The sequence below is a fragment of the Mesoplodon bidens genome, assembly GCF_964165515.1.
Source record: "Mesoplodon bidens genome assembly, chromosome: 19".
In the NCBI taxonomy this organism is placed as follows: Eukaryota; Metazoa; Chordata; class Mammalia; order Artiodactyla; family Ziphiidae; genus Mesoplodon; species Mesoplodon bidens.
This window is the reverse complement of record NC_138179.1, coordinates 508,281-520,366: the sequence shown is the minus strand read 5'-3', so window position 1 is coordinate 520,366 and position 12,086 is coordinate 508,281. Positions and strand designations below refer to the sequence as shown.

At 39.7% G+C, this 12,086-nt stretch overlaps 1 protein-coding gene across 1 annotated transcript in view; it reads left to right on the top strand.

The window, feature by feature from the left end:
• The window catches only part of CA10 (carbonic anhydrase 10), a gene marked incomplete at its 5' end in the record, with an annotated part of 526,301 nt that overhangs the window by 489,029 nt on the left and 25,186 nt on the right, over positions 1–12,086 (top strand). The gene's annotated exons all lie outside the window — the stretch shown is intronic.

Sequence of the window (12,086 nt, the reverse complement as noted above, 5' to 3'; positions counted from 1 at the left end):
TTGAATGGTTCTTGAGAAGGTTGTGAGAAGGGTGTGAAAACTCTCTAGAAGATCCTTGGTGTGCAATTTGTTTTGTGACAACAAATTTGAAGTCCTGAAACCAATAAGAAGGAAAGTATGTACAATCTTTGAATCATGGAAAGAAAAAGAAGGAGCATTTGATAACTGACTTTTTATGACCATATAGTTAATATGACCATATTTACTGACTCTTTACAGAGAAAGAGTCTCCCACTACCTGAAAATTATAGTATGAGCCACTGGGATACATTTCTTTTTAAAAGCTCTCACTTCATAGTAGCTGCTCCATATATGTCTAAATGGGACAAGATATGTTGGAAAGTGATCCAGGTCATGAATAAATAACACCTCAAAGTGAGAATCCAGAAGAGGGAGCTGTACACACCCTGTTTCTTCAGGAGCTGAAGGCTCTATTATCTATAGCTTATATAATAATTATAGTGTAACAACAACAACAGTAGCTAATTATTGAGTGCTTACTAGATTTATATACTCTGTGTCATAAAATCATCACCACAGGGCTTCCCTGGTGGCACAGTGGTTGAGAGTCTGCCTGCCGATGCAGGGGACACAGGTTCGTGCCCCAGTCCGGGAAGATTCCACATGCCACGGAGCAGCTGGGCCCGCGAGTCATGGCTGCTGAGCCTGCGCGTCTGGAGCCTATGCTCCACAACGGGAGAGGCCACAACAGTGAGAGGCCCGTGTACCACAAAAAAAAAAAAAAAAAAAAAAAAAAAAGTCATCACCACAGTTCTATGAAATAGTTAGTAGTATTATCCCTGTTTTTATTTTTTTTTATTGAAGTATAGTTGGTGTACAGTATTATATATGCTACAGGTGTGCAATATAGTGTCACAATTTTTAAAGGTTATATTCCACTTATAGTTATTATAAAATATTGACTATATTCCCTGTGTTGTACAATATATCTTGTAGCTTATTTTATACCTAATAGTTTGTACCACTTATTCCCCTTACCCTCCTTATGTTGCCTCTCCCCCCTTCCCTCTCTCCACTGGTAGCCACTAGTTTGTTCTCTACATCTGTGACTCTGTTTCTTTTTTGTTGTATTCATTAGTTTGTTGTACTTTTTAGACTCCACATATAAGTGATATCATACAGTATTTGTCTTTCTCTGTCTGATGAATTTCACTTAGCATAATGTCCTTCAAGTCCATCCATGTTGATGCAAATGGCAGAATTTCATTCATTTTTAATGGCTGAGTAGTGTTCCATTGTGTATATATACCATATCTTCTTTATCCATTCATCTGTTGGTTGACACTTAGGTTGTTCCCAAATCTTGGCCATTGTAAATAATTCTGCTATGAACATTGGGGTGCATGTATCTTTTTGAATTAGTGTCTTTGGTTTTTTTAGCATATATACCAGGGATTGGAATTGCTGGATCATATGGTAACTCCATTTTTAGTTTTTTGAGAAACCTCCATACTGTTTTCCACAGTGGCTGTACCATTTACATTTCCACCAACAGTGTAGGAGGGTTCCCTTTTCTTCATATCCTCACCAACATTTGTTATTTGTGTTCTTTTGGATGATAGCCATTCTGACAGGTGTGAGGTGATATCTCATTGTGGTTTTGATTTACATTTCCCTGGTGATTAGTGATGTTGAGCATCTTTTCATGTGCTTGTTGGTCATCTGCATTATCCCAGTTTTTAGATGAGAGGTCTGCCTTGCCCAGGGGTACCCAGTAGCAAAGCCAGGCTTTGAATTCCACATAACCCAATGTGATATTTAGTTTCTGGGTTCCCATTAGAGATATACTTTAGGATTCTGGGCTGTTCCTTTACCATCTCAGCCAAGCACCTTGGTTTCCCTGTCCCTTGGGACATCACATTTTGTTGCATTATTGCCAGCCTGCATGGCTTTCTTTATTCATTTAACAATTATTTCAAACTTACTACTACTCATATGTGCCAGGTACTGTGCTGGGTAATGGGGACATCACAAGAACCAGTCAGATACAGTCCTTGCCTGGATGAAGCTTAAGTTCCAGTGAAAATGATGGACATTAATCAGTCACACAATAAATATGTAAATAAAACTATCATATGTGTTTCAAAGGGGAAAGGCACAGGATGCCATGAGAGTGGGTTATAGAGACCTCTCTCAAGAGATGACCCTTGAGTTGAGAACTAAAGTTGTTCATAAACAGGAGTCAGGCACAGAGGGGAGGGAAGTGTGTTCTAAGCAGATGGATGGTATGTGCACAGGCTCTAGGGAAGGAGGAAGCATGGTGTGTAAGGGAGCCAAAAAGAAGGTCTCTGTGGCCAGAGCACATCCAACAAGGGGACATGGATGGAAAAGTCAGGGACCACACAAGATCTGTGCTCAGATTTGGGTCTTTGTCTTAAAAGCAATGGCAAGCCACTGAGGTGTTTGAGCAGAGGTAATCAGTGTGGTGGTGTTATCACTCCAAATGTTGTGTGTGATCCTCCGTTACAAGGCTGCTGTTTCCTCAGTTCAGTAAGGGACTTCTGCTAATGCAGCAACACACTGAGACAAACTAAGGCGTATACATCATGATCTGAAAACACAGCTGGTTGCTCTGCCGTGGCCTGAGGGGTGAGTCAGCCACAGCCCTGCGTGCAATGGTGAGTCAGCTCACTGCTGAGAAGTGAAGACTCGATCTGAAACCTTTACACCAGAGGCTGCGCCCAGCCTAACCAATGACAAGGATAGCTTGCTGTCAACTTGGAAGCCTGCTTGCAGCAAGTCTTCTCATTTAGTAAAAATAACTACTTGTCGATTAGCTTGAAAGATGGGTTACTTGTCACCAAAGGCCAATGTTTGCCTGGCTCCTCACTTCAGTTATGGGGAAGAGAAGAAACTTTGCTTTTGGTCCTAAGAGAATTCTAGGACATAAACATAATTTTCCATCACCCTTAGAATGGAATCCAGACCCCCTAGCTTGGCCTGCCAGGCTCTCCACAGTCTTGTCCTGCTTCCTTATTCGTCCTCTCATGTCACTCTCCCTCACTTTTTAGTTGCTCAAAAAATCCTTGTTGAACAAATGGATGTACAAATGACTGTATAATCTTGAACAAGACATAGCTCCTCTCTGATCTCAGTTTCTTCATTTTTATTTTTATTTTTTATTTTTTATTTATTTATTTTTTATTGCGGTACGCAGGCCTCTTCACTGTTCTGGCCTCTCCCGTTGCGGAGCACAGGCTCCGGACGTACAGGCTCAGCGGCCATGGCTCACGGGCCCAGCTGCTCTGCGGCATGTGGGATCCTCCCCGACCGGGGCACGAACCCGTGTCCCCTGCATCGGCAGGCAGACTCTCTACCACTGCGCCACCAGGGAAGCCCTCTTCATTTTTAAAAGTGGGCTAGCCTGGTTTTTTTTTTTTAAAGGTCCCATCTCTATGAGATGCAGAATTGGGAGTTGTTCAGCAAACACTTGCTAACATATCCTCTAAGCCATGTCCCATGATAGGCACCAGGGATAACCCTGCTCTTGAGATGTTTATTCAAAAATAGATACAAACATAAAGAAAACATTTTCAAAATCACAGGGGGCATGAATGTGAACTTTATAGTCATAGGAACTAGGCACAATCCTAACGCTACCACTTTCTTGAGCAAATAATCTCTCAGTGGCCCAGTGCCCAGTGACCTATGACTTAAATGGAGATAATGTCACTAACTCATGGAATTTTGTGAGATTTAAGTGAGATGATGTTATTGCTGACATTGTCTCTGGAACAAAGCAGTGCTCAACAAATGTTGGAGATGATCATCAATAAATGATGATGATGACTGACATCAACAGGATATTCAGCACCCATATGACTATGCCAGTTGTCAGTGACTTACATCTGTTCTGATTACTTACTACCAATGCCATCCTGGTTGTAAGATATTTTGAACTTGCCCACTGAATGAAAGCACATGGTAGCAGAGAGGAGCTGCAGTTGATGTTCAGTGTCAGTGGTTCATGGAAGGTGTCCTGGGGAAGATGAGGCCAAAGCTGAGCTGTAAGGTAAAGAAGGGTAGACAAAGCCTCTTCTGTCAACTATGCCCTCCAACAGTGACCAGAGGAATCTTTCAAAAGTGCACATCAGAAAAAACAAACAAACAAACAAAACAATGCACAAGAGATCAATTGATTTCTTCCTTAAAACCAATGGTTACGTGCTGCACTTGGAATAAAATCAAAGATCCTCACCATGGTTTACAAAGCCCTGTATGAGCTAGTCCCACCTTGAGCCACCTTCACCCTTCCCAACTATAGTCAGCTATTTAGCCCTACCTCAGACTCTTTGCATTGGCTGCACTCTCTGCCAACAATGCACCTCCCTCCAGTCCTCCCATGCCTGGCTCCTCTTCATCAGCAGAACTCAGTTCCAATGTCACCTCTGTAGAGAGACCTTCACTAGCTACACTACCTGACATTGTCTCCACTCCTGCATGCCAACCCCCGATATTTCCACTACTGTCATTCATTTTGCAAGCCAAAACCTTGTTTTGTTTCCTTCAAAGTTCTTACCACCATCTGAAATTATTTCTAGGAGGACAAGGATTTTATCAGTCTCGCTCCCACTGGCCTCAGCACATGGTTGACCCTCAAAAATATTTTGAATGAACAAATTCCAGGTCCTTGTAAAAGACTGAGGTGAGACAGCATGTTCTGGGATGAGAACACAAGATTAAAGCTAGTGCCACACAATGAAGAATCACATCAGATCTCAGAGAACTTAGAAAATGCTCCGGATCACAGCGTGTACCATGTCTGAGCATCATGAAAAGTCCAACAATATCTTATTTCTTCCTCTAAGATAGCCATTTCTCAGTCTTGCATTTCCAGAAAGCTTCTCTAAAGTTCAGACACCTGTCTAAACTAATTAAAGAGTCAAGATTATAAAATAATTTCCAGTATTCCAGGCTTAGCTCTTTCACATGATAATTCCAACTAAGCTAGCAGAAGCCCTTGGGTTGTCTCTTTAATTAATAGCTAAAAGTGGTGTCTAATTAGAATGTCATCATTAGCCCCCAAAGAGTTTGTTCTTGTAAGCAGTTTCAATATTGTCCCTGCAGTTCTAGTTGCCCCACACACTTGCTCAGAACGTCAAGGATTCACTTATAAATCTCCTATGTCACATCAGACACTTTGATTACCTTGAGTAAGCACCAAAGTCGGTGTTCAAACTACAGCTTAAGTGCTCATCCAAATTATTCAAAATTCTGACTTTGTAAGGTTTGGATTTTAAAATATTACTCATAAATGGCAAAAGGCAATCCACAGGCATCACTTTCAGAACCCACTTTCCAATCTTATACTCTCTTCCTAGCAGGATATCATTTGCACATAGCTGCTCCCCAACCCCAAATTAATAGCAGGAGAAGCAGCATATCCCCTTCCCCCAGACCCACCCACACCTATGCACCGTGTATGTGGTTAGTGTGTATTTGATTGGCCCCACTGTGCCTACCTGGGGAAAAACAAAATCAACGGCTGCAGGAATTATAATTGCTACTGACAAGGACCTTGGGGGGTAGGTGAAAGGGAAGCAGTGCTTTTTCACAGTTAAGCCCTGCTGTTGCTTCATGAATATCCCTCTTGCCTTTGATGCCAAAATTGTGTTCTGACAGGTGGGAACAAGAAGCCTGGCCATTGCCAAGTTGCCTCCTGGGGTCTTCTGGTGGTTCTGACTGGTCTGAGGCCTGGGGGATCACTTGGTGCCCACTCACCACACACATGCACATCCTATAAACTACAAAGTCCTATGGAATATTCTCCATCTTGAAGACCACCACCTGAAATTATATCCTCCTGACCTCTGGTCTCTCCCTGCTCCAGTCTCCCTCTTACAGCCCATAGTGATTATAGTATCTCCTGTTCAAATCTCTTCTCTGGCTCCTAATCTAAGCCTCCTATGATCTGAACTCAGCCTATCTTGCAACATACATAAAGTATGTACCCCTAAATTCAGCTGAAGTGAACCAGAGGAATGGTGAACAGCCAGACAAAATAGGGCCCTGCTAACCAGCCAGCAGTATCTGCTAAACCAGTACTTCTCAACTACTAATAATGTACATTCATTCAAATCACGGGAAAGTGTTAAAATGCAGATTGTGATTCAGGAGGTCTAGAGTAGGGATCAAGATTCTGCATTTTTCTAACAAGTTCCCAGATCCTGAGGCTGTTGCTGGTCCCTGCACTGCACATTGAGTAGGAAAGTACTATGTCATCTTTTTAACGTATAATTCATGTGTGGGCATGTGGGGGTATGCTGTATTCAAAATAGCTTTATTTTAAGATTATGTTAACTCTATAAAATCACCATTTTTGCAAATCAAAAAGTCAATTTCATATGGTTCATCCTGATCTCAGAATCTTAGCCAACTTACCTTGGAACATAAAGGAGGCAAGACTTCAGATCAAAATTCCAAATGTACTCACCTGAGCTTAGAGCAGAGCACAGCCTCACCCCTATACTTGTCACAACCCTGGCCCCTATGGAATCCTACCCTATGGGGCATCCAAGAGACATCTTCCTACCTTTTTCAGTCTTATAAGTTGGAGAGAAGAATCACTTCACTTGATTGCTTTCCACTTCTCTGTTCTCCAAGCCTAGTTCTCAGAATATACTGAAATTTCAAGGCATGCCTTGAAGATCTGGCACATCTCCAGGTGGTTTTCTAGGTCACCTGGTGGGAAGATCTTAGCAGATGGCAGGATGTGTTTTGATTCTCATTAAGAAGCTTACTCAACACTGAAAGGAGGTGTGGCAGGTCTCCCTATAGCTCCTGGTTCTCCACCTACAGAAAGTCCTGGCTGTGTGGGTGGGAGGTAGGGAGGGAGGAGATTGATGAGCACAGGCCTGTAAGCCTGCCTGGCCTGAGTCCTGCATAGGCAGAGCAGATTCACTAGCCCCTGCCTGCCGTTGCCTTTTTTGATGGCAGAGTAACTGCTGTATAACCATCTGCCACCATTGGCAAAACTCAAAAGAAGTGAAGTAGCACTAAACAAATAGGATATTTCAAGAGCAGCAATAACATGTGTTCCCTCCATGAGAAGCTCTACTGATTCAAGATGTTCAGGATATTATCAGATTCAAGGGACCATCCATCTGAGTGGACAGTGCTGGGATACTGATGCTCAATGATTATGTTGTACTGGTTCTCCACTCCAGCTGCCCTCTAGCTGAAGAGTTTTTAACAGACATCAGTGTCTTGTTCCCACCCTAAATTAATCAAATCAGAATTTGGGGGGCAGGCATAGGTGGATTTTAAAAGCACCCAGGTGAACTGGATGCACAGTGAAGGTTGCAATTCACTCTGTTAGAGATGTTTTATTCAAAGATTAAGGAAACGTACCCTTTTTTTTTTTTTTTTTTTTTTTTTTCTTTTTGCGGTATGCGGGCCTCTCACTGTTGTGGCCTCTCCCGCTGCGGAGCACAGGCTCCGGACGCGCAGGCCCAGCGGCCATGGCTCACGGGCCCAGCCGCTCCGCTGCATATGGGATCCTCCCAGACCGGGGCACGAACCCGTATCCCCTGCATCCGCAGGCGGACTCTCAACCACTGCGCCACCAGGGAGGCCCCAAACGTACCCTTTTTTGATCATTGACTTTCTCAGCTTCTAAAACTACACCTCCTTTTTAAATTCAACATAGGATGTTGGGAATAATGAATACTCTTTATACTTTCAGAGTCATAAATCACTTTTACATACACCATCTTTTTAGATTCTGAAATCAGCTTGTGGAAAATGCTAATACCATTATAGAAAGACAGTGCTAGGCTTGCTGTGACATTGTTTCCGAGAGACAAAAAAAAAAAAAAAAAAATGGAAACAACCTAAAAACTAGTGAGAGGATGATTAAATATGTTATGGGGCATTTATGTGATGGAGAATTCTACAGCTATTAGAAAGATTTAGGTAGATCCATACACATTGACTTAGAAAGATAGCTACAGACTACTTTTAATTTTTTTAATTTAAAAATCAAGTTCACAGTTACTTATAAATGATTCAATTTCCATTGTTTTTCCACTTTTCATTTTTTATTTTTATTGAGATGTCTTTGACATATGAAAATTGTATACATTTAAGGTGTACAACTTGATATTTTGATGTACATATACATTGTGAAAAGATCACCACAATCAAACTAAATAACATATCCATCACCCCTTCATAGATACGTGCGTGCGTGTGTGTTGTGTGTGTGATAAGATTCAATTTAGTGCCACATCTTCTTTATCCATTCATCTGTCAATGGACACATAGGTTGTTTCCATGGCCTGGTTATTGTAAATAGAGCTGCAATGAACATTGTGGTACATGACTCTTCTTGAATTATGGTTTTCTTAGGGTATATGACCAGTAGTGGGATTGCTGGGTCATAAAGAAGATTTGGCACATATATACAATGGGATATTACTCAGCCATAAAAAGAAACTAAATTGAGTTATTTATAGTGAGGTGGATAGACTTAGAGTCTGTCATACAGAGTGAAGTAAGTCAGAAAGAGAAAAACAAATACCGTATGCTAACACACACACACACACACACACACACACACACACACATGGAATCTAAAAAAAAAAAAAGAAAAAGAAAAGAAAGTGGTTATGAAGAACCTAGGGGCAGGACAGGAATAAAGATGCAGATGTAGAGAATGGACTTGAGGACACGGGGAGGGGGAAGGGTAAGCTGGGACGAAGTAAGAGAGTGGCATGGACTTATATATACTACCAAATGTAAAATAGATAGCTAGTGGGAAGCAGCCGCATAGCACAGGGAGATGAGTTCTGTGCTTTGTGACCATCTAGAAGGGTAGGATGGGGAGGGTGGGAGGGAGATGCAGGAGGGAGGAGATGTGGGGACGTATGTGTATGTATAACTGATTCACTTTGTTGTAGAGCAGAAACTAGCACACCATTGTAAAGCAATTATACTCCAATAAAGATGTTAAAAAAATTAAAAGGATTTAATTTAAGATCTATACATCTAGCAAATTTCAAGGGTGTGATACAATATTGTTAACTATCACCACCATGCTGTATATTAGAGCTCCAGAACTCATTCACCTTCATAAGTGAAACTTTGTACCCTTTGATGAACATCTCATTTCCCTTTCTGCTCAACCCCTGACAACCACCATTCTATTCTCTCCTTCTATGAGTTGACTATTTTAGATTCTACATATAAGTGAGTTCATACAGTATTTGACTTTCTGTGTCTGGCATATTTCACTAGCATAAGGTCCTTCTGGCTCATCTGGTTCATCTATGTTGTCACAAATGACAGGATTTCAGTTATTTTTTATCACTGAATAATATTCCAGTGTGTTGGGAGGGGTATATATCACATTTTCCTTTTCCATTCATCCCTCAGTGGACGCTCAGGTTGTTTCCATATATTAGCTACTGTGAACAATGCTACAGCGAACATGAGAGTGCAGATATCTCTTTAAGAGCCAGATTTCATTTCTTTTGGACATATACACAGATGGGGTTGCTGGATCTTATGATAGTTCTATTTTTCATTTTTTGAGGAACTCCACTTTTCATTTTTTGAGGAACCTCCATCCAGTTTTCCATAGTGGCTGCACCAATTTACATTCCCACTAACAGTGCACAAGTGTTCCCTTTTGTCCACATCTTCACCAACACTTGTTATTGCTTGTCTTTTTTGTAATAGCCATTCTAACAAGTGTGAGGTTATATCTCATTGTGGTTTTGATTTGCATTTCCCCAATTATTGGTGATGTTGTGCACTATTTCATGTACCTATTGGTCATTTGTATGTTTTCTTTTAAGAAATGTCAATTCAAATTAGCCCACTTTTTATCAGGTTATTATTATTATTATTTTTTTGCTATTGAGTTGTTGTGAGTTACTTGCATATTTGGAATATTAACCCTTATCAGATACATTGTTTGTGAATATTTTCTCCCATTCTGTAGGTTACCATTTTGCTCTTTTGATTGTTTCCTTTGCTGTGCAGAAGCTTTCTAGTTTGGTACAATCCCACTTGTCTGTTTTTGCTTTTCTTGCCTGTGCTTTTTGCTGTCATAAAAAAAAAAAAATACTGTCAAGACCAATGTCAAGAAGTATTTTCCTATGTTTTCCTCTAGTAGTTTTATAGTTTCAGGTCTAACATATAAGTCCTTAATCCATTTTTAGTTGACTTCTGTATGTGGTATGAGATAAGGGTCCAATTTCATTCTTTTTCATGGGATATCCAATTTTCCCAACATCATTTATTGAAGAGTCTGTCCTTTCCCCATTATGTGTTCTTGGAACCCTTGTCAAAAATCAGTTGACCATAAGTGTGTGAATTTATTTCAAGGCCTTCTGTTCTGTTCCACTGGTTTATGCATATGTATCTATGCTGTTTTAATTACTATAGCTTTGAAATACATTTTGGAACCAAGAAATGTAATTCCTCTAGCTTCTTTCTAACTTCGTTCTTCTTGCTCAAGATTGCTTTGACTACTCAGGGTCTTTTGTGGTTCCATATGAATTTTAGGGGTTTTTTCCTATTTATGTAAAGGATGCCTTTGGAATTTTGATAGGGATTGGATTGAATCTGTAGATCACTATAGTAGCATGAATGTTTTAACAATATTAATTCTTCCAGCCCACAAACATAAGCCTGTCTTTCCATTTATTTTCTTTAATTTGCTTCATCAGTGTTTTATAGTTTTCAGTGTGCAAGTTGTTCACTTCTTTGGTTGAGCTTATTCCTAAGTATCTTATTTTTGTTGTTGCTACTGTAAATGAGATTTTTTTTTAACTTCCTTTTTGGATAGTCCATTGTTAGTGTACAGAAATGCCACTAATTTTTGTATACTGAATTTGTATCTGGCAATTTTACTGAATTCATTTATCAGTGCCAAGAGTTTTTTTGTGTGGTTAAGTCTTTATTGTGTTCTACATATATGATCATTTCATCTGCAAAAAGAGGCAGTTTTAATTTCTTCCTTTCTGATTTGGATGTCTTTTATTTCTTCTTGTCTAATTGCTTTGCCTAGACTTTGTTGAATAGAAGTGGCAAGAGTGGGCATCCTTGCCTTGTACTGGATCTTAGAGGAGAAATTTTCAGTATTTCTCCATTAATTATGATGTTAGCTGTGGGCTTTTCATATATGGTCTTTATTGTATTGAGGTAAGTTCCTTCTGTTTTTTTGAGATTTTTTTATCATGAATGGATGGTGAATTTTGTCAAATGCTTTTTCTGAATCTATTGAGATGGTCATGTGGTTTTTATCTTTTATTACGTTAATGTGGTATATCACACTGGTTGATTTGTATGTGCTGAACAATCCTCGCATACCAGGAATAAATCCTACTTGGTCATGGTGTATAATCCTTTTAATGTGTTGTTGAGTTTAGTTTGCTATTATTTTATTAAAGATTTTTGCATCTATGTACATAAGGGTTATTGGCCTTTAGTTCTCTGTTCTTGCAGTGTCTTTGTCTGGCTTTAGTATCAGGGTGATGCTGGCCTCATAAAATGTGTTCAGAAGTGTTCTCTTTTCTTCTATTTTTTGGAAGAGTTTAAGAAGGATTGGTATGAATTCCTCCTTGAATGTTTGGTGGAATTCATCCATAAAGTCATCTGGTCCAGGGATTTTCTTTGTTGAGAGATTTTTGATTACTACTTCAATCACCTTATTTGTACTCGTCTGTTCATGTGTGTATTTCTTCTTGATTCAGTCTTGGTAGGTTGTATGTTTCTAGGAATTTATCCATCTAGTGTTTTTTAAGCTCTACACTTATGTGTGTGTGTGATTAATAAGCACAAAAAAAATCTGGAATAAATACTAAACTCTTAATAATCATAATGCTTGGACTGGGATTAGAAAGAGGTGGGGAAGGGTGATTTTTGTATTTTTTAAATTTCTTTTAGTTTGTTACAAAATTATACTTCCATACTGTTAAAAAAAAAGCTATTTTATTTATTTATTTTTTAAATATCTTTATTGGAGTATAATTGCTTTACAATGGTGTGTTAGTTTCTGCTTTATAACAAAGTGAATCTGTTATACATATACATATGTTCCAATATTTCTTCCCTCT